Source organism: Alosa sapidissima, chromosome 17 (genome assembly GCF_018492685.1).
Source record: "Alosa sapidissima isolate fAloSap1 chromosome 17, fAloSap1.pri, whole genome shotgun sequence".
In the NCBI taxonomy this organism is placed as follows: Eukaryota; Metazoa; Chordata; class Actinopteri; order Clupeiformes; family Clupeidae; genus Alosa; species Alosa sapidissima.
The window spans coordinates 8,361,612-8,381,602 of NC_055973.1; the positions used below are offsets into that span (position 1 = coordinate 8,361,612).

The following is a 19,991-nucleotide window of genomic DNA, read 5'->3' on the forward strand; positions in this document are numbered from 1 at the left end:
GTTGCCCAGTGCTCTTCGTTCTTGTGATAGTTTTTGGTTTTTTAAGCACTTCTTATACATTATGGTTTGTATGCAGTAGTACTGTTTTATTTTCATTATAGGCTGTTGATTAATTTGACATTTGTTTATTATTGATATTCTCCTTAATGTAGTCTTACCATGTTATTGTTATTATATTATTGATTGAATGGGCATTATTATTTATTATTGCTTTCCCCCCTCATTTACATTGTTTATTTCATTAGGCTATTGATTGATCCCTGTTTTAAGTATTATATTGTTTTGTATTTGTTAAGGGTAACCATAACCATCATCATAATGTGGTATTTTCTTATGCACTTGAAACAAAGAATAAAAATGTTTCTTTAAACATAGTACCGCTTTAAACACATCACACACTGAACAGCAAAGTAGCTTCCTGATTATGTGTAAAATGTTTACAGAGTATCCTGATGTAGTAGGTCCATGTTCTCATATTTCTACAGCTGGCATGAAGGCTGCAATATTACATTTTTGATTTATAATGGAGCACCCTCTGACTAGCAAGCCTGTGGTAGAGGCATACGATCACAGACATATTGAGAGAGCCTATCAATGAGTTGTCACAGTTTTCAATTTAGACGTATTATTTTGAAATGATGTACGTCTACGGGAGGATTACACATCACTGGCAAGACCTGATCAAATCATACCAATGCAAAATGCTTCTCCAGCAGTGCAATCGCAGGTAACAACGATACCTTAACGCATTTTCAGATACCGCTGTTCTGAGCATACTAAGCATTTGTAACTTTGAATCCCTCCTCACGTTAAGCTATGGTCCAATAATGTGTTCACTAAAACACAAGTAACGTTATTTGTCGGGCTGATTCATAAATGGGCATACCGAGGTTGTCGACCTAGCAGGCTAGGTGGCGTTTATTGCCATTCGCAAAACTAAGCAAGAGTTAACGTTAATGAAACTTAACATCGCCTTCTCCAGTGACAAAGTGTATTCAAATGAAGTTGCAACGATGATGGCGGCAATCACTGGTTACGTTAAACCATTTGAAACAAGTAGGACTAAATGATGGTGACTACAGGGCGGTGGTAGTGTAGTGGCTAAGGAGCTGGGCTAACGTGCAGTAGCCTGAAAGTTGTGGGTTCAATTCCCGGCTTCCACCGTTGTGCCCTTGAGCAAGGCACTTAACCCCAAGTTGCTCCGGGGACAATGTAATCCCTTGTAATATAGCTGACATATGTAAGTCACTTCGGTCAAGAAGTGTCTGCTAAATGTAATGTAATGTAATGTAAACTATGGCTAACGTCACTTCAATATAGCAGAGCCCTTTTACTTTACCTATCAACTGGCTAATGCTAGCATGATGTAGCATGCTATGAGCTAATATACTTAGCATCTACGAAAGAACAGCACATCTCTTTTTTCACAAAGAATCTGTCACAACTAACAACGATTTCTCTTACAAACAACTACACAATGTATGACTATCAATTTTGTATTTAGTCAGACTGTGATAAGATGTAGCCTAATGATAATAACAGCAACACTTATTTAGGTTAGATTATGTGTCGAAATCAGGTGTCGTTAAAATAAGTGAGCGATGACGTGGTAGTGTCTGCAGCCTAGACGTTAAAACATAATGGACAAAGCGTCGTGTCTGCAGCCAGCCAGCTGTCAATCATAGGTGTAAACACGCCCTTTTTAGATTTGTTAATATAACATTAAAAAAAAATAATTTCAGCGAGAAAAGAAAAATTGTGTGTATTGAAGCATCTTGAAAACTATTTTTTCGAATAAAAAGTTGTAGATACAAAAATAGTTTTAGGTGAGAAAAGTGACACGGAAAGTTGGCTACTTGGCCATTGAAATACATGGGGATGGGCGGAGTTACACATTGTACTGCAACCAGCCACCAGGGGGCTCTGGACTAGCGCTCGCATCACTCTTAACAGACGACACACTGTCCAGTTCTATATATACAGTCTATGATTTCAATCAAGTACATCTGAACCGGTCCATGCCTGAATTTATTCAACACATTCACTTCCCTACACGTGGTGACAACACACTGGATCACTGCTACACACAGTTCAAGAACAGTTACAAAGCTAAGTCTCTACCATCTTTCGGAAAATCTGATCATGCCACTGTTTTCCTACTGCCTATGTACAAACCATAGACTGTAAAAAATATGGACAAAGCGTCTGTGACGTCACCCATAGATTTTCTGAAGAACGGTTATGAAGCCGTTTATGGGGGGTATGGGCGGCGCCATCTTGGAAAACCTTGGGAAATCCTAACCCCGCCCACCTCCTGAGCAAGCCGGTGAACCCGCCTCGTCGTCAGCCGAGCAGCCTCAGCTAAGCTATCTGTAACGTTAGGCCTACAAGATGGACTGGCACAGACGTTGCTGTAACATAATTTGCGGGTAAGTTTGATCTGCTAACGTGAAGTTCATGTATGTTTCTTAATGCCATGTTCAGACAATTTTTAATTTTGTATGCTGAAAGGTATTCGGGTGAACGGTTGAAAAGAATCTGCAAACTCAACTCTTCATTCTCAATGAAGAGTTGAGTTTGCAGATTCTAGCTTCTAGGTAAAATAAACTAACGTTAGCTATCCCTCCCTTGCTGAAGTTACGGTAAAATAACGTAGAGTAATTTAGCAGTTTAGCGTTACAGGTTCAGCAACTCATACTGACAAAAATGTATATTTGCCTTTATTGTTTTGTGATTAACGTTAGCATCTCATATCCTCAGTGGCAGCCATCATTGTAACGTTAATTAATTTACGATAACATCAGCCAGCTCGCTGTATTCTGTCAACGTGTGGTGTGAATTGATAACAAAATCGTAGTAGGGTATTAGTTAACTTGTCACTGAAGACCCATTTCAAATCGCACAATAGTACTACAGCATTGTACAATAACTGTACTTTTGTTGATTACAACAAGTAGTGTTGGTTTGCATTATTGTATTATCTTGTAAGATATATAGGTACTAATGAAAAGTTTACCTTTCTATTTTGGCAGTTCGCCATGGGGAGGAGGCGGCAAGGAGGTCCATGGGCTCTAACCTGGGACTAGAGGTCCAGGTGAAGTGGTTTGGCTGGGGTGTGGTGATATTGAACCCATTGAGACTATACAGTACATTTCACTTTATGTCTATTGATGGACTGTTACACCTACCCTTTACTTATGCCAAACCCATTTCTGTTCTTTACATATCAGAAAGCAAACTTACTGTTGATGGCACTGAACTTGCACTTGGAAATGTTTATGGAACTTTTCTGAACTGTGAATTACATTAAAACTCATGCCAAACCAATTTGCCTGTGCTTTCAAAAACATTTATACAAATCCGTCAGCTTCAGTCAGTAGGTTGAATTGAAGACCCAGATGCAGAAGTAAAGGTGATTTTTTACTTGTATATCTTGAGCATTACAGATAACCACTGAATTTGTGAAACTAAAATAACAAAAACTAATATGTTCTAAGCTAGTACATAGTCAATACATATTAGATCACTTTAAAGACACAGATGCAAATGCTGTAAATAAAGGTGAACAAAGTCCTTGAAATCAGAAGCTGCCACTGCTCAATGACTTCTGCCCCATCTGGTAGGATTTCAAAATGTTCCAGATCTGAAAACAGAAATATTGGTATATGTCACATCCTTGAACTTACTGTAAACTATGAACAAGTGCTCACAAATTAAGCTAAAAATATATATTTATGTGCCAATCATAGACTGTGGAGGCAATATATGACAACAACGAAGTAAGATTTGCAGACTCACTCCCAATATTTATAATAAACAACAAACTCACAGAACACTTAGCTGAACACGCGTATTCAACTACTGCACATGCCCTGTTTATGTGGGCAATAAGCAAAAACAAATGTGGTGTATTTAAAGTAATGTAGAATAAATATTTCTTGTATTTTCAGTGAAACAGTGTAAGCTCATATCTACACCCTATTGAGGTAGTTATTAACAGTTAGGCCAAGGTCCAGTCAAACAGTAGCAATCTGTATCCAACCAAAACCTGCTGATTTTAAGGCATAATACAACTACTTTCTGTGTGTGACTTATCAAAAGATGCTAATGATAAATTATTTTGAGAGTTATTGCACAGATGTGCCCTGGACTGCTCAAAATAAAAGGCCACTCTAAATGTCTGAAATGCATTCATGTTTGTTCAGTATATGGTAACGATGTCTGGAATGTTCTATATATACAGTCTATGATTGTTCAGATTAGAATGTTGCCGCTTGGTACAAACAGAGAAGTCAGAGGGATCCCCCAGTGACGAAGGAGGTCAAGCGCTGGACTGACCAATCGGAAGCCAGGCTACAGGACGCCCTTAGCAACGTTGACTGGGAGATGTTCAAGACGAACTCTGCTGACATCAATGAGTTTACGGAAGTATCATTGAGTTACATCAATATGCTAACTGATTCCATCATCCCAACTGTAAAGATCTGAAGCTTCCCTAACCAGAAGCCATGGGTGGATAGAGAAGTGAGAACGGCATTAAAGACACGCACCATGACTTATAATGCTGAGCTTATTTCGGGGGATATGACGGATTACAAAGCAGCATCTTATAGTTTACGTAGAGCTATTAAAGATGCTAAGCGGCGCTATAGAGACAAAGTTGAAGCTGATTTCTTGAAGGGTGATCCAGCACAAGTGTGGAAAGGACTCCGAACCATCACTGGCTTTGAAAGAAAGTCCCCTCCTATGATGAATGTGAGTAAAGCCCTCCCTGATGAACTTAATGCTTTTTATGCTCGCTTTGACATGAAAAACACAGACTATCTTACACTAGCTGCAGCATGGGAAGCAAATGAGAATGCACCTTTCTGTGTCTCTGAGGTCGATGTGAGTAATGCCTTTAGGAGGGTTAATTGTAGAAAAGCTGCTGGACCGGATGGAATTTCTAACAGGGTTTTGAAATCCTGCGCTGCTCAGTTAGCTCCTGTGTTCACTTATATCTTTAACACATCATTGGCTCAAGAGACAGTTCCTACTTGCCTCAAGCAGTCTGTTATTGTTCCAGTACCGAAAAACAAAAGTCCATCATGTCTGAATGACTATCGCCCAGTAGCCCTGACGTCTACATTGATGAAGTGTTTTGAGAAGCTTGTGAAAAACATTATCTGCTCATCCCTCCCTGCCTCCTTCGACCCCCTCCAATTTGCTTACAGAGACAACAGATCTACAGAGGATGCCATCTCAAACCTCATGCACACCACCTTAACTCACCTGGAGGAGGGGAATGGGAATTATGTGACGATGTTGTTCATTGACTTTAGTTCAGCATTCAACACGATAGTACCTCTCACCTTGGTCACTAAGATGAAGGCCTTAGGACTGAACACCACCCTGTGTCACTGGATATTTGACTTTCTCACCAAACGTTCACAAGTGGTTAGAGTGGGGGGTCTGACATCTGACACATTTAGACCATCAGCACTGGTGCTCCCCAAGGCTGTGTTTTGAGTCCACTGCTGTACAACATCTACACACATGACTGCAAAGCCAACAGTAGTCATACCTCCATCATCAAGTTTGCAGATGACACAGTGATCTTGGGCCTGATTAGTAACAACAATGAACAGCTCTACTTGGATCAGGTTGATGAGGTGGCACAGTGGTGTCAATCTAACATCTTGACACTGAATGTCAATAAAACCAAGGAAATGGTAATGGTGGATTACAGAAGGCAGCAGAAGAACTACAGTTACACCCCACTAATGATCAGCGGGCAACCTGTAGAGAGAGTCACAAGTTTTAAATACCTTGGTGTCCACATTACTGAAGACTTAACATGGACTGTTAACACTCAATATGTTCTGAAGAAGTTCAGACAACGACTCTACTTCCTTCGTCAGCTAAGGAAATTCAAAGTTTCTACTGATCTCACGCTTATGGAAATAGCATGCACTATGCCATTAATATAGCTAGAATAATGCATGTTTCGAATTATATAATGTTTCTATAGTAGAAAATGTTTTTTCACTCTGTTTTTACGTGGTTAAAGCCACCACACATCCAAATAAGTGTCCTTCATGACCCACAGGCCGTCAGTCTCCAAAGGTTAACATGGCAAAACTCGACCCCCTACCTGATAGCCCCAAATATATTTGCATCTTTCTAAAACTGCTTTTCCATGTCTCACCTGCATACAATATAGTATAAACACAGATATGTGTGCGTTGACTTAGAATAAATGGGGTTTACTGCCTGGTCGGGACAAATTAAACGGGTGTTTCAATCGTCCCGCCATAGACATTTAGCATTATAGGCTGTTTTGCATTCATTACAAACAAACATGCAAACATCCATCATGAAGGCCTTCTACACAGTGGCGGTTCTAGGATTTTTCTGAGACAGGGGCCACAAAGGGGCCCCATCATACACTGAGGGGCCAAGAACCGGTCAACATCCATACACAGAAAATCCCTTGTTCAGTAAGGCAGAGGCACGTAGTCTACGTGATATGCAGGACTATACGCAGTATACCCAAAGTCCTTTTAGGCAAGTCCCTCCACTCAACGGCCATATTGCAACGCTTTTTGGGCACTCATCGGGCATCCTATTCGGCAGAAATGTGCGTGCGCAAGGCTTCACGACACCATTCTTGCTCCAGCGGCAAGTTCACAACACATGATTGGCACAATGTCTTCACATCATACCACATGATTGGCTCAATGTATTCACATGTCGAAGTTTTGCCGAGGAAGGGGTGGGATATGTGTAGACAACGGCGTTACAAACTAGCCCCATGCATTTCTATGGAGGATTTGAGTGCTGTGTCTCCTCATTAGAAAGTCTCTGGTATACCCACTTAAAAAGCATCACCATCTCAGTATACCCACTTAAAACAGACAAGGATAGGTATTAATATTTGGGGTTGATCACAGTATACCCACTACAGCTAACTAGACTACATCACAGCAGTAAGGTGCATACATTTCACCAGTCTTACCTTGTTCAAATACTTGAATGCTAAATGCTAAAAAACAAAAAAGCCAATACAATTCTTAAAAATTTTCCCATTTATTTATAATGTGCATTGAAAACACAATATAAAACTAAAATATAATAGACACCGGTGGAAATACATTGATATTTTAAACAGAAATCATACATCATCATACACACATTTTTCGTTCAATTAAACAAGTTTTACTTTTACTCTTTCCCCTTTTGTTGATAAGAGAAACCACTTTCACTGCCAGTTTGCGTACATTAAAACAAACACACACGCACAGTACACACACATAGCATGAGCAACAACTACATCATATTTACACAATTTTTTCAACAACTATTTTTACAAGTGTTTGATTTGGAATGGTCTTTGAAGCCACCGTCTTGCTTCCAGTTAGAAAAGCCTGATTCTGATTTGAAGACTGACGATGGGTCATTTGAAAGCGAAAAAATTACGGAAGGGGTAGCAAAACACTAAAGACGGAATATTCCTACCATTTGAAGTCTTTGTATCAGAAGTCATTGAGTGGCCTCTTCCTATTTTCGGGCTGCATCTTGCGGAATACCAGTTTAGGAGAGGTTGTACAGAACCATCTGCTCTAGAATGAGAAATGTCTGGAGAGAAGAAAATGAAACAAGTTTGAGTAACTTAATTGTTATTAACTTTCATAACCCACTGTCAACCTGGCGTTTCTCAAATGAATGACAAAATATGCTCACTGTAGTGGCAATAGGAAATAGCATCATATCATTAGGATCAGCTATGCTTGGTGACTGGTGGTTCTGAAGACTGTGGGTTGAAGTCACCAGCTCCTGCGCCATCCCAGTCTGTAGGTGAAACACAAATGCGTGTCACAAAATCCATGCTTGTATTCAGCATGTCGTCTGGCATGTCGTTTTTTTTTTTTAATTATATAAAGCTTGAGTAGAGTAGAAAATTTAACCAATTTATCTCAATGAAACTCTCCTTGTCCTAACACTTTGAGACAGAATTCATGCGAAGCCCATGAATCAAATAAACTCAGAATAGTGGTTAATAACTTTGCAATGATAGCTCACATTAACTACAAAAACGTAGCGTTAGCTATTAGGCATGTATTCTCATGTTCATGTTAGCAGCTGCCAAACTTTTTCCTCAAGCAAAAAAAATCGAACGTTATTTACATTTGGTAAGGCGCACTAGCGCATGTAATATTATTAATTTCGGACCCCAAACAAACAGGATGTCCATTTCTCTGCATTTCATATAACACCATTTCAAACACTTCATACATTACCTTACATAAAATCTATCAGCATGCTAACAATGAATAACAATCAAACCTCAACTCAAGTAACCTAACGTTAAGTTAATGTTAACAGTTCACTGACTAAGTCAGTTAACAGTTCACTGCAAGCTTGCTGCTGCTTCGTAATTTAATTGAAAAACTTAACATATTGGGAGAGCAACAAATAAACGTCCCTTTCACATGATGATAACCAACATAGAGATTTGTGACTCACCAAGAAACTTCTGTGGAGGATGAAACGCTGCCATCGGTTCTTCACGTTAGAATTCTAGCTGATACTTTTGTTCGCCAAATGTATCGGTTCTTCACGTTAGCTGATACTTCCGTTGCCAAATGTATCCTTTCTTCACATTAGCAGAGACACATTAGCCAAATGTATTCTTTCCTTTACAGTTCACTGTGTGCTTTAGCTTTCAGGCTTCATAGGTGCATTACTGCCACCAGTTGTTTGGGAATGGAATTGCATCTCTGATCGTCGTTCTCAACAAGTTTGACACTTATTGATGATTGACGGTACAGGGGCCAGTCAGGGGCCAATGAGACTCAGATGGGGCCCGGGGCCCTGTGGCCCCGCCCCTAGAACCGCCCCTGCTTCTACACTTCAGCGGTTGAGAGTGTTCTAACTGGTAGCAACATCACCTGGTATGGGAACTCCACAGTTAGAGATTGTAGTACTCTGCAGAGAGTAGTGAGCTCAGCTGAACGTACTATAAGAACTCAACTCCCTGCTCTACAAGATATCTATTCCAGAAGAGTACTCCTAAGAGCCCAAAAGATTCTGAACAGTCCCTCCAGGAATTCGCGATGTTGCGATCGCAACAATTAACGCAAATTCAGCAAATCCTAGTGAATTCTGGGCGACCTCACAATTTTGTCCAAACACCGCAACTTTTTCGCAAATTTGACCAATCCTCATGGTTTCCCCGTGAAATTTCACCTACCACAACAGTGCCTCGTGCAGAATATTAAGTCAGATGCCACACTCACTTCTGCAGACACCAGAGACTGCCCTATGTTCACTCCTCGGTTGATGACAATAAATAGAAGGCTAACGTTAATGATCTGCTTTACTTGCGCATCTCTCAACCTGGTGTTGCTAACCTACCTAGGCTATGAAAGTAAGTTAATTAAGGCCTACTTTTACTGACATTTGAGTAGGCTACAGTATGCAACCCATTGGCAAACGTTTACACCTGGAGATGTCTTTTAGCTCGTGTCATGTTTGCTAGTTTGTGGGCTCAGTTGTGTAGTGCTACCAAAATCATAGAAATTAATAACATTGCAAGACATTTACCTCTTCTGTGATCCAAGAATGATTTCATTCGAGTTATTTTTTAACATTTATTTTAACTAATGACATAGAAACATCCCGAATTCCATCCACATATCGTAATGCACTATGCAAAAAGTTATTTCCAATCGTAGCCGAACACAGTGAGATGCAAGCCTTCCAATCCACTTAGAAATGTAATTACGCTACTCACACATCTTCACTGTCATCACTCACATACATCACAGTACTCTGCTTGCAATAGTAAGTCCCTTCACCATACTTAGTACTTGTAGTTTACGTAGGCTAACGTTAACAATTCATGTGGATGTCTTGTTAGCCTATGAGCTTCGGTTCAGTTCGCTAGGCAAATCGTTGGTGCACTGATGACAGTCAGGATCATCTGCCAACTAGTATTGTTCAGTTCATGTATATAACATGCTTTACTTGCTACCTGGATAATTTCCGCGAATATTATTAGGGTAAGATGAATGATAAGATCATTAAGCTTTACTGTGTTCGGTGGGTTATCGGCATCGTGGCAAAGGCAGCAAGTACAGCTGTTGAACAATCTCCGTGGAAACCAAAGGTAGCGCTCTAGAATCTTTGGTGGAAACGGTTTCAGGTCCCTAACAACCGTCGTTAAGGACGAACTCGGAGGACAAGCAATGAAGCAAGCATCAGTGCACCAACGATTTGCCTAGCGAACTGAACTATTTCAATGGGTTGTCTCAGTTCGTTTTAACACTAATGATTGCGAATATATTCAAGCAAACACCATGGGATTTCGTGTTTTGACATTTGTGCTCACCTTTCTTTGGTAAGAAGATTATTAGCAGTTGTTTCCCCTTATTTTGATGTCTCTCTTTTTCCTGTTTTGGCCTGTTTTTGGTAACCTGACTTGGCTTTCTTGGAGAAAGATATTGCACCAGCAACACAACAATTAGCGGTCTACTATTAGCGATGCTCAACTAATAAACTAAAGATAGACTATCTTATGAATTGTGCAGGCGGACTAAACCATTTAGCTCTTTAGCAAGGGAGAGTGAGAGTGACCTAGACAGTTTTCACTATGTTTTGAATACAAAATCCAGTCAGTCAAACTTTACATTTCATCTGACATTAATTTTGACATTTAATTTGGAAGTTAAAATGTTCAGGTAAAATAAATATATGGTGGAAATAAGTATTGAACGCTTATTTTTTTTTTCAGTAATTAGCCTAAACTTCCAGTGAGTCTATTCAAAACTTTCACCACACATTATATTAACACACATATAACAAATCCAAACATAAGAGTTATGTGTAATAAAGTGGAATGAAAAAGTATTGAACGTGCCTACTGAAATTTCTTAAATACTTTGTGGGAAAGCCTTTGTTTGTAATGACAGCTTCAAGACATTTCCTGTATGACAAAACTTATTAGTCGCAGTATCAGGTATGATTTTGGACCATTGTTCTAAACAGATTCCAGGGGTCCCTCTTGTGAATCCTGATCTTTATTACTTCCAGAACTGTTTAATTGAATTGGCTGCTTTCAATTCTTTCTGGAGCTTTCTCCGAGTGGTCCTTAGCCCTTGGAATTGACTATCCTTCTGACTCCCTGGTCAGAAATATTGCGAGGAGATCCTGTGCATGCCGGTTGATGATGCAGTGATGTTCCTTCCATTTGCAGATAATGGCTCCCATGCTGCTTACTGGAAGATTCTGAAGTTTTGAAATGCATCTGTAACCAGTTTCATTGATATGTTTTGCAACAATAAGGTTACAAAAGGTCTTGGGAGAGCTTTTTGCTTATATCCATCATGAAATGTGTCTTGTGTGACACCTTGGTAATGAAAAACAATTTTATAGCCCATCAATATGTAGGTCAAGCTTATATTCATTTGCACAGATAGAAAGGATAACTACTCTCTAACTATTTATAGATTCCAGCTCGTTCCTTCCCTTTCCTTGCCTTTATAGTGCTTTTTCTTAGCGTGTTTAATTCTTTTTCCCTGTGTTATTCCACTTCATTACACATGACTCTACTTATGGACTTGTTTGGATTTTTTATGTGTGGATTATCTGAGTTATTACTAATGCCTGGTGAAAATATTGTGCCCTCCGTATTCCACTTTTCAAGGGCCCTCTCCTCCATTGGGGCCCTATACTTCTCACTCCCCCCCCCCCCCCCCCCCCCCCAGTTCGACGCCCTTTTATCTGCTGAACCTTCTGCCTGTTTCCAAATATAAAAAAACTCTCTACAACTCAACATTGGCCTGCCTGCCTCAGCTGCCTGTGTGCTGGATTACTGTTCACTGCAAAGCGACCAAGGATGAGTGCAACTAACTAAAAATCAACTACTGCTCAAACTTAAAGGAGAACTCCGGTGATTTTTCACATAGATCTCCATTTCTCAACGTCACCGAGTACTGTCGGTATGAACACAACTCGGTTTTACCTAGCTCGAGTTGCTGCAGCTACAGCGCTACACACTGGGAGCATGAACATGGCTGCCTTAGCTGCTGGCTGCAGCAACTCGAGCTAGGACCAAAGTCCTTTTAGGCAAGTACCTCCACTCGGCGGCCATATTGCAACGCTTTTTGGGCACTTATCGGGCATGTATTTCGGCAGAAATGCATGTGCGTAAGGCTTCACGACACCAATCTTGCTCCAGCGGCTAGGTCACAACAGATGATTGGCACAATGTCTTCACAGCACACCACATGATTGGCTCAATGTATTCACAACACACCACATGATTGGCTCAATGTATTCACATGTCGACGTTTTGCCGCAGAAGGGTTGTGATATGTGTAGACAACTGCCATATTGGCATTACAAACTAACCCCATGCATTACTATAGAGGATTTTTTGAGTGCTGTATCTTCTCATTAGATCTCCTCATTTAGTCTCTGGTAAAACTGGTTGTTCTGGTCCCCCCCCCCCAAAAAAAAAAAGTAACTAAGGAACTTTTACTTAAAGTACATTTTAAATGAACTACTTTTTACTTTTACTTGAGTACATTTTCAGATCGGTATTTTAACTTGTACTTGAGTAATATTTCATCAAAGTATTGGTACTTTTACTTGAGTACAATATTTTCATACTTTTTCCACCTCTGGCGATATATGTAACATTTATTTTGTATTTGGCCTGTTATAAAATCATGTAGACTTATTGAACAATTGAAACACATTGGAACCGCAAAGTTGGAGACATGCATAAAGACATTGCTGCAAATTTAAAACCGGAATACTCTGGAATGGCTAACTGTGCAGGGGAACGCTTTACACCTTTATGTTCGTTAAGGTCTGCTGTTTATTCTGATATATGGTTTGTCATGTGTTGAGGGAAAGTTCGCGAAGTATTCCACCAAGATGAATGGGTAGAGACGGGCGCAAAAAAATATGATTAAATTAAAGTTACTTTTCTCGCGAACCGTTTACCACAACAACTAACAACTAACATCGTTTAAAGGCTGAGAAAAGCTCTTTCGTGTGATACATGTCTGTGATGAATAGGCTACTTCGCAAGTAGTTCAGCAAATTTGGGTGGGACAGAAACAAGAAAGAAAAGAAAAAAGAAACCAATGTGCTTATGTCGCGATTTCCGATAGGCCCAGGCCTAGAGAAAAGACAGCTATGGTAACCTAACAATTAGGATTTGCTTTGCCTACACTGCTGTTTGGTTGTCCCAAACTTTGAGACGATCCATATTCGCATTAACTGAATCTTATCAACCCGAACTGAAATGTTGAGTGACAGGATGCAATGCCTAAATATAGCCGCAAGCGGCAATGGCGGGCCCGAGCACCTGCGGGCCGCAACCCGTGACATGTCGGAATCCAACAAAGCACCAACGTGGTGCGTTTGTGAAATGTACATATTTGATGTGTGTGCTATTTGTTTTTGTATTTTATTTTCTGCCATATTTACTTGCTTGGCCAGGTGGGGGCGCAATGCAAGGCAGGTCCATTGGGTGTCATCATAATCATAATATATATTAACCTGAGAAATTTCAGACCATTCATTTTAAGCAAAGAACATTTCTGATACACTTTTTAGTTGGCCAGATGGTGGCGCTATGTTAGGCATGCAAATTACATGATATCCAACATTTTTGTAAACTTTCAGATCAATCACTTAAGGCATTGTCCATTTCTGGCACATTTCCTGCTTGGCCAGGTGGTGGCGCTATGCCAGGCAGGCCCATTGGGTGTCTGGATATCATCATAATCATAATATCTATTAACCTGAAAAGTTTCAGACCATTTATTCAAAGCATAGAGCATTTCTGGCACATTTCCTGCTTGGCCAGATGGTGGCGCTATGCTAGGCCTGTGAATTACGCATTTGTGAATATTCTCACAATAATGATATCCAATATTTTATAAAGTTTCAGATCAATCACTTAAGGCATTTTCCATTTCTGGCACATTTCCTGCTTGGCCAGGTGGTGGCGCTATGCCAGGCAGGCCCATTGGGTGTCTGGATATCATCATAATCATGATATCTATTAACCTGAGAAGTTTCAGACCATTCATTCAATGCACTGTGATTTATGACACATTTCCTGTTTATGTGGTGAGATATTAAAATCATATCAAATATATTACAACATTCAAAAATCCCTTCACAATTTAACATCAGCGACATCTTGGCATAATGTTTGCCAAATTTCAAATGAATCTGACAAACCGTCTAGGAGGAGTATGTTCAAATTGATCATGTGAAATCAGCATAATTGTCATTCTTTCTGTTGCCAGTTGGTGGCGCTATGCCAAACCTTCGGTGCTCGGGCCCTAATAATAATAATAATCTTTCCAAAAACAATAGGGCTTCGCACCTCTCGGTGCGCGAGGCGCACCGTCGGTGCTCGGGCCCTAATAATCTCACTGCCTTCGGCATAACTGCTAACAGTGCGCCTAGGCCTACTGTTAAACACCTGAAAAATATTAAGCTGCTGTTTTCTTTTCATGAAGAGCACTAGGCCTATGCTTGAATGATTTATGACTGAATGGAACGTTGCATTTTTAAACTATCACGTCGTGTGACAAAGTTTACACTAATCATCATCTTCTAATGTATCCTTATGTTGAGATGTCCATTCTCTTTGCCCTATAGGCTATCATTTGTGCGCGAAGCATGTTTCAATTAAGACAGTACACAAGCTATTTTTATTGTTGTAATATTGAACGATTTCATGAATAAATTGTACGCACAGTACATTGTACGGCCAAGGCAAGGGGCAACTCTTCTCTTCAATTTCCATTCCAAATTACGTTTTATTGTCTGAAGACATCTATCGCAAGAATTTAACATTCTAACAGCAACAGCAAAGCAAATGCAAGCTAACTAAAGTGCAGTCGGTTCTCCCGCCATGGTTTTTGAAATCACACACCTGCTGTATCTAAATGCCCACGCACATAAGGCCTACAACTATCACTCTACACGCCTCCTGTTGCACATCACAATTTAATTTACTATAGCTGATCCTGCCTCCCCAAAATGCTGCATCATGTGAACAGATCAGCAGGCCGGCAAATTTTCACCTCGCTTTCAGACACAAAAAGACGGCAAAAAGATGTCCCCTCTTCCCGCAAATTTAGCGTGATCTCTGTGTGAAAAGGCCTATTGTTAACTTTTGGCAGAGAAAAGCAGACGGAAATTCCCGTGTGGTACAGGAGACATTTCATTTTTTGGTGATGTGTCCGTTTAAAGCTAAAAAAAATTCAAACGCCAATAAAGTAGGCAGGCCTAGGTGCTAGACATTTGGATACGAAGCATGCATTATGAAGCTACGAAGTTATGCCACAAATGTTATCTTCATGCTCAAGAGGAAAGACTCAAGTCATGTAGGCTAAATAACATAGGGTAGTGACTTTAACAAAGTGTTTTTTTTTTTTATCATATTCCTCAGCATATCATTTTAATGAGAGACTTATGATCCATGGGAACGGAGGCTAACGTTAGCCTACATTTCACGCAAATGACCAGTTAAAGTTGACACTCCATTTGAGTTGTTTGTTTTAGAAAAGAAGACATGGGCTTGCAAGTAACATTATTGCATAAGCCTAATATAAGGTACCCTAGTTTATAGCTAATCCGTCATAGGCTCCTGTCCTGTCAGTTAACATCCAGCACAATGCATTTTGTGCATTGTAACGTTATTTCAGTCAATCGTTCAATGTGTGGCCAGCATAGGCTACTTTATCAAAATAATTATCCTCTTACCTCAGGGGGAAATGATTGTCCCCCCCTGTCATTATGTACCCTTTGAGTAGGTAATGTTCTCACTAAATCTAAACTAATTGTTTCTGCAGTCGAAGTTAACATTAGCTTAAGCCTAACCTAACTTTACAGTGACTGGCCACATGTTTAGCCTAGAAGCTACCTTCCTACTTGGTAAAATCCGTTGCTTTTTCATAGGTAAATCCGCTACACCGCTAGATGAAAACAATCCAGACTCGGCTACACCGAAATATTTCGGCAATATGTTTTTATTCTTCATCTTATATCAAGTTCAGCCTGCTTGTTTTCTATGCGCTGTCAGTGTAAACAACTAGTGCTTGTCCTCCGAGTTCGTTCTTGACTACGGTTGTTAGGGACCTGAAACTGGTCTATTCGTTTGTCTCATGACGTCGCTGTAGCTTTACGCCGCCATCCTTACGACCGATTCGGGCAGCTCACTCAGCCGCCCAGTGGTCACACAAACAGCTGACCGTCTGACAGCTAACAGCTGATAACCCACCACAAACTGTTCCCATAAAGTCACAATCGCCTCGTTTCCCTTCAAAGTCAAAGTCAAAGTCAAAGTCAGCTTTATTGTCAATTTCTTCACATGTTCCAGACATACAAAGAGATCGAAATTACGTTTCTCACTATCCCACGGTGAAGACAAGACATATTTTACCAATTTAGGTCCACAGACAAACATAACTTTCAAGTAAACAAAAAAGTAAGTAAATAAGTAAATAAGAGGGCACATATAATAATGAAAAAATAAGAGCAGCAAAATGTGGTTGAAATTGTGCATAGACAGTCAATAAAAATACTAGTGCAAATTCAGGCCAATAAAAGGCTTGGGTAGTTCTGTTTGACCTAAGTAAGAAGAAAGTGGCATAGTGGTGCAAGTTATGTAAGAGCAGCAGAAGTGTTGTGTTTTCAGGACAACAACACCAGTTGTAAAGTGTACAAGTGTGCAAGTGTGCAAGTGGAGTAGTGCAGGCGGCCACTTTGGGTCCAATGTCCAGGATGTTATGTAGCTGAGGGTGGAGGGGGGAGAGGAGGGAGAGAGTTCAGCATCCTTACGGCTTGGTGTATGAAGCTGTTGGTGAGTCTGGTAGTGCGGGAGCGCAGGCTTCTGTACCTCTTCCCAGAGGGCAGTAGATCAAACAGATTGTGAGCGGGGTGACTTGCATCACTCACAATTTTGGTCGCCTTGCGGGTGAGGTGGATGGTGTAAATGTCCTTCAGGGAGGGGAGTGAAGCACCAATAATCCTTCCAGCTGTGTTCACTATGCGCTGCAGGGCTTTCCTGTTGTATTCAGTGCAGCTTCCGCCCCACACAGCGATACAGCTGGAGAGGATGCTCTCGATGGTGCCTCGGTAGAATGTGGTCATGATGGCTGGTGGAGCACTTGCTCGCCTGAGTTTCCGCAGGAAGTACAGGCGGCGCTGAGCTCTCTTTGCCAGTGATGCAGTGTTGGTGGTCCAGGAGAGGTCTTCACTGATGTGCACCCCCAGGAATTTGGTGCTGCTTCCCTTCATGTTCTTTCAATGAGTATAAACCATGGAGTGTATAAATACGTAAACACATCTTACATTAAAGGACATTATCCAGATTAATGACAGCTAGCTGTGAGCTAAATGACACTAATGAGTGGTAGGCTAGCTTGCTATCTTAGAACTCACTACATGTAGGCTAGTAAGTAAACTACCACCAAAATCATACATTTGAATTGTTTTTACATAATACTTACATTTCCCATGATTAAATATAAATCCTTGGTGGCCAGGTGCCGCACTTTCACGTTTTTGACCCATCCAGCCACCGCATATTGATAGGCAGGGAGCAGTTGAAACACTTTTTAATTAGGTCTAAACATAATTTAGCCTACAAACCGATCGTACCACACTGAAAGCTAATATTTGGTCACTATAACCTACATCTGTCCTCTGTCAAATACAAATGCATTTCCAGCTTTGAAAAAACGTTCAGGAATTAGGCCTATTACAGCAAAAGTGGGACGTGCGTTTCATTCCTCCCGATCCCAGTTGAAACAACATAAGGGGACGAATGAACATAGGCCTAAGACTACAATAATATAAAATGTCCCACAACTTCAAAATTTTACTACATATCATGAATGGTAGGCCTACTCCCAATAGGGGTTATTTCAGATAGATTGTTGCAGGGCTAGCCTCTTCGTGCATGTCTGATAACATGCCATCATCATGAAGCAGTTTGTGCGGTTTTTGAAATATCATGCCCCGTGGATGATTCTGCGATGTTTATAGCTAGAACGGTAGGCTTTCCCATTTATATCATGTTTATATTGTTGGAAACAATATATTGGAAATGTCATTTCACTAGGTTTTTACGTGGGTTAGGCCACGGCACATAAGTAGGTAGGCTATAGGCTTAACGACCCGGCCGTCAGTCTCCATGGATAACATGGGAAAACTCGACCCCTGTGGGCCCAAATGCATTTTCATCTTCCTAAAACTGTTTTTCCATGTCTCACCTCCATAAATGATTGTTTAAACACAGATATTTGTGCATTTAATTAAAATACATGGAGTTACAGCCTGGTCGGGACGATTGAAGCTTGTTTTCACGTAGATGGCACCTATGAATACATACAGTCGGTTAAGATGTTCGGAACCGCCTCCCACGAGGGGGAAAGCATGCTAACCTCACACAATGGAAGTCAATGGGCGAACTCGCTAACAGTTAGACTTTATACATTCGTTTTACATTCAGGTGGAGTTCTGCTTGTTTCTGAACACAATAATTTGAAGGAATTGTGTTTACTTAACTGCCCAGTGTATGCTAACAACTTAATTCACCCTCGATTGCCCAATGTTGACGACAAATTTCTCTGGAAGCTATATTCAATGGTAGCATCATTAGGTTGCTAACTGGCTAACTTTATATCGTCAGTGTAACATAACCAACTGGTACACATTACTTGTTAAAACTATTCCCACGGCCATTGTAGGGAATGTGCATTCATGTGAGAATAAATTTAGATGCAATTTACGAGTATGTGATGTTAAGGCAAAAGGGTTAGCTTGCTAAACCGAGCTACACATTCCGGCCATTGAAAGCAGTTCTACAATGAGTACACTCGAGACAGTTCTGGCCGTTTAACTGGAATTCGCAAAATGAGGGAACTTAATATTACCCTTAACCTCCATGACACACAGATAACTCTCAGTTGAAACGTGTTTGTGCCGTTTAGTGATGTTTGCTAAAAGATTTAATATTTTTATAGGTGCTTTCTGCACTCAAGCCGCTGCACCTCCATTAGATTACATGCAATCGAAACGAATGTTTTCCCCCTCGGGGGCTTTTCAGCCACGGTAACCACGATTATGACTAGTTGCCGACTGTATGTATAGAATTTTCCTGCCGGAAAATCCCTTTCAATGCAGTAAATCGCTTAACGTTTCTAAGGAAACATTTTAAGGTTTTCTGTGCAACACCCTTAAGTAAATCCGTTACCTAAGGAGAATTAAGACTAAAGGTGCTTTGTGCAACCGGCCACAGACCCTTATTCTTTCTAGATTACCAGGGTCTGGATTTTCCAGGCTAAGCCTTTGCAAGAACACTGAGAAAATCATGCAGTTAACAGTGTTGGTGAAAGTTTTATTGAAGAGGGTTATAGAGACCAATAGAATTTGGAGCGTGTTTAGATCTTATGATATGCTTTGAGATGAATCATGCTTTGTTCCCACCATGAGTGTGTTAGGTATTGAGCAGGCACAACGTATCAGTGGTTTCATGGCATTTGTTTCTATAACCATAATGAATGCTTCTGAATACCGTGGCACAACATATTAGGCATGTTTCATCTTGTAGTCCTCAATATCTAAGTTATGTTCCTTTAACACTGATGTTGCAATACTATGGACTCATTTGAATGCCTACTCTCAGTACATGCCACCTGTATAACACATTGAAATTACATGAATATTTCATGTAGGCCTAAGCCTAATCAATTTAATTGGAATTACTTGATCAAATTGAGTTTTCACAACATGAATTTTGTAAACCGAATGAGAAATGCTGGACTAATTCTAGATATTTCATTCTTGTGCAACCAATGTACATGATAAAATCAAGTACATCCAGTAATACCTTCCATAAGATCATCTCTCAATGCAAATCAAGCCAGTTACTAGGCTAACTGTAATAAAACCATGCCAATCTCTAGTGT

General features: G+C 40.4%; 1 long non-coding RNA gene across 1 annotated transcript; it reads right to left on the minus strand.

Annotated features, from left to right (window-relative positions):
* Positions 1-352: 352 nt before the first annotated feature.
* Positions 353-15,362, minus strand: LOC121688963. Its single transcript, XR_006024740.1, has 3 exons — positions 15,285-15,362; positions 4,043-4,048; positions 353-363 (listed from the first exon to the last, which is right to left on the minus strand). It is a non-coding gene; the product is annotated as an uncharacterized LOC121688963 (long non-coding RNA).
* Positions 15,363-19,991: the final 4,629 nt, after the last annotated feature.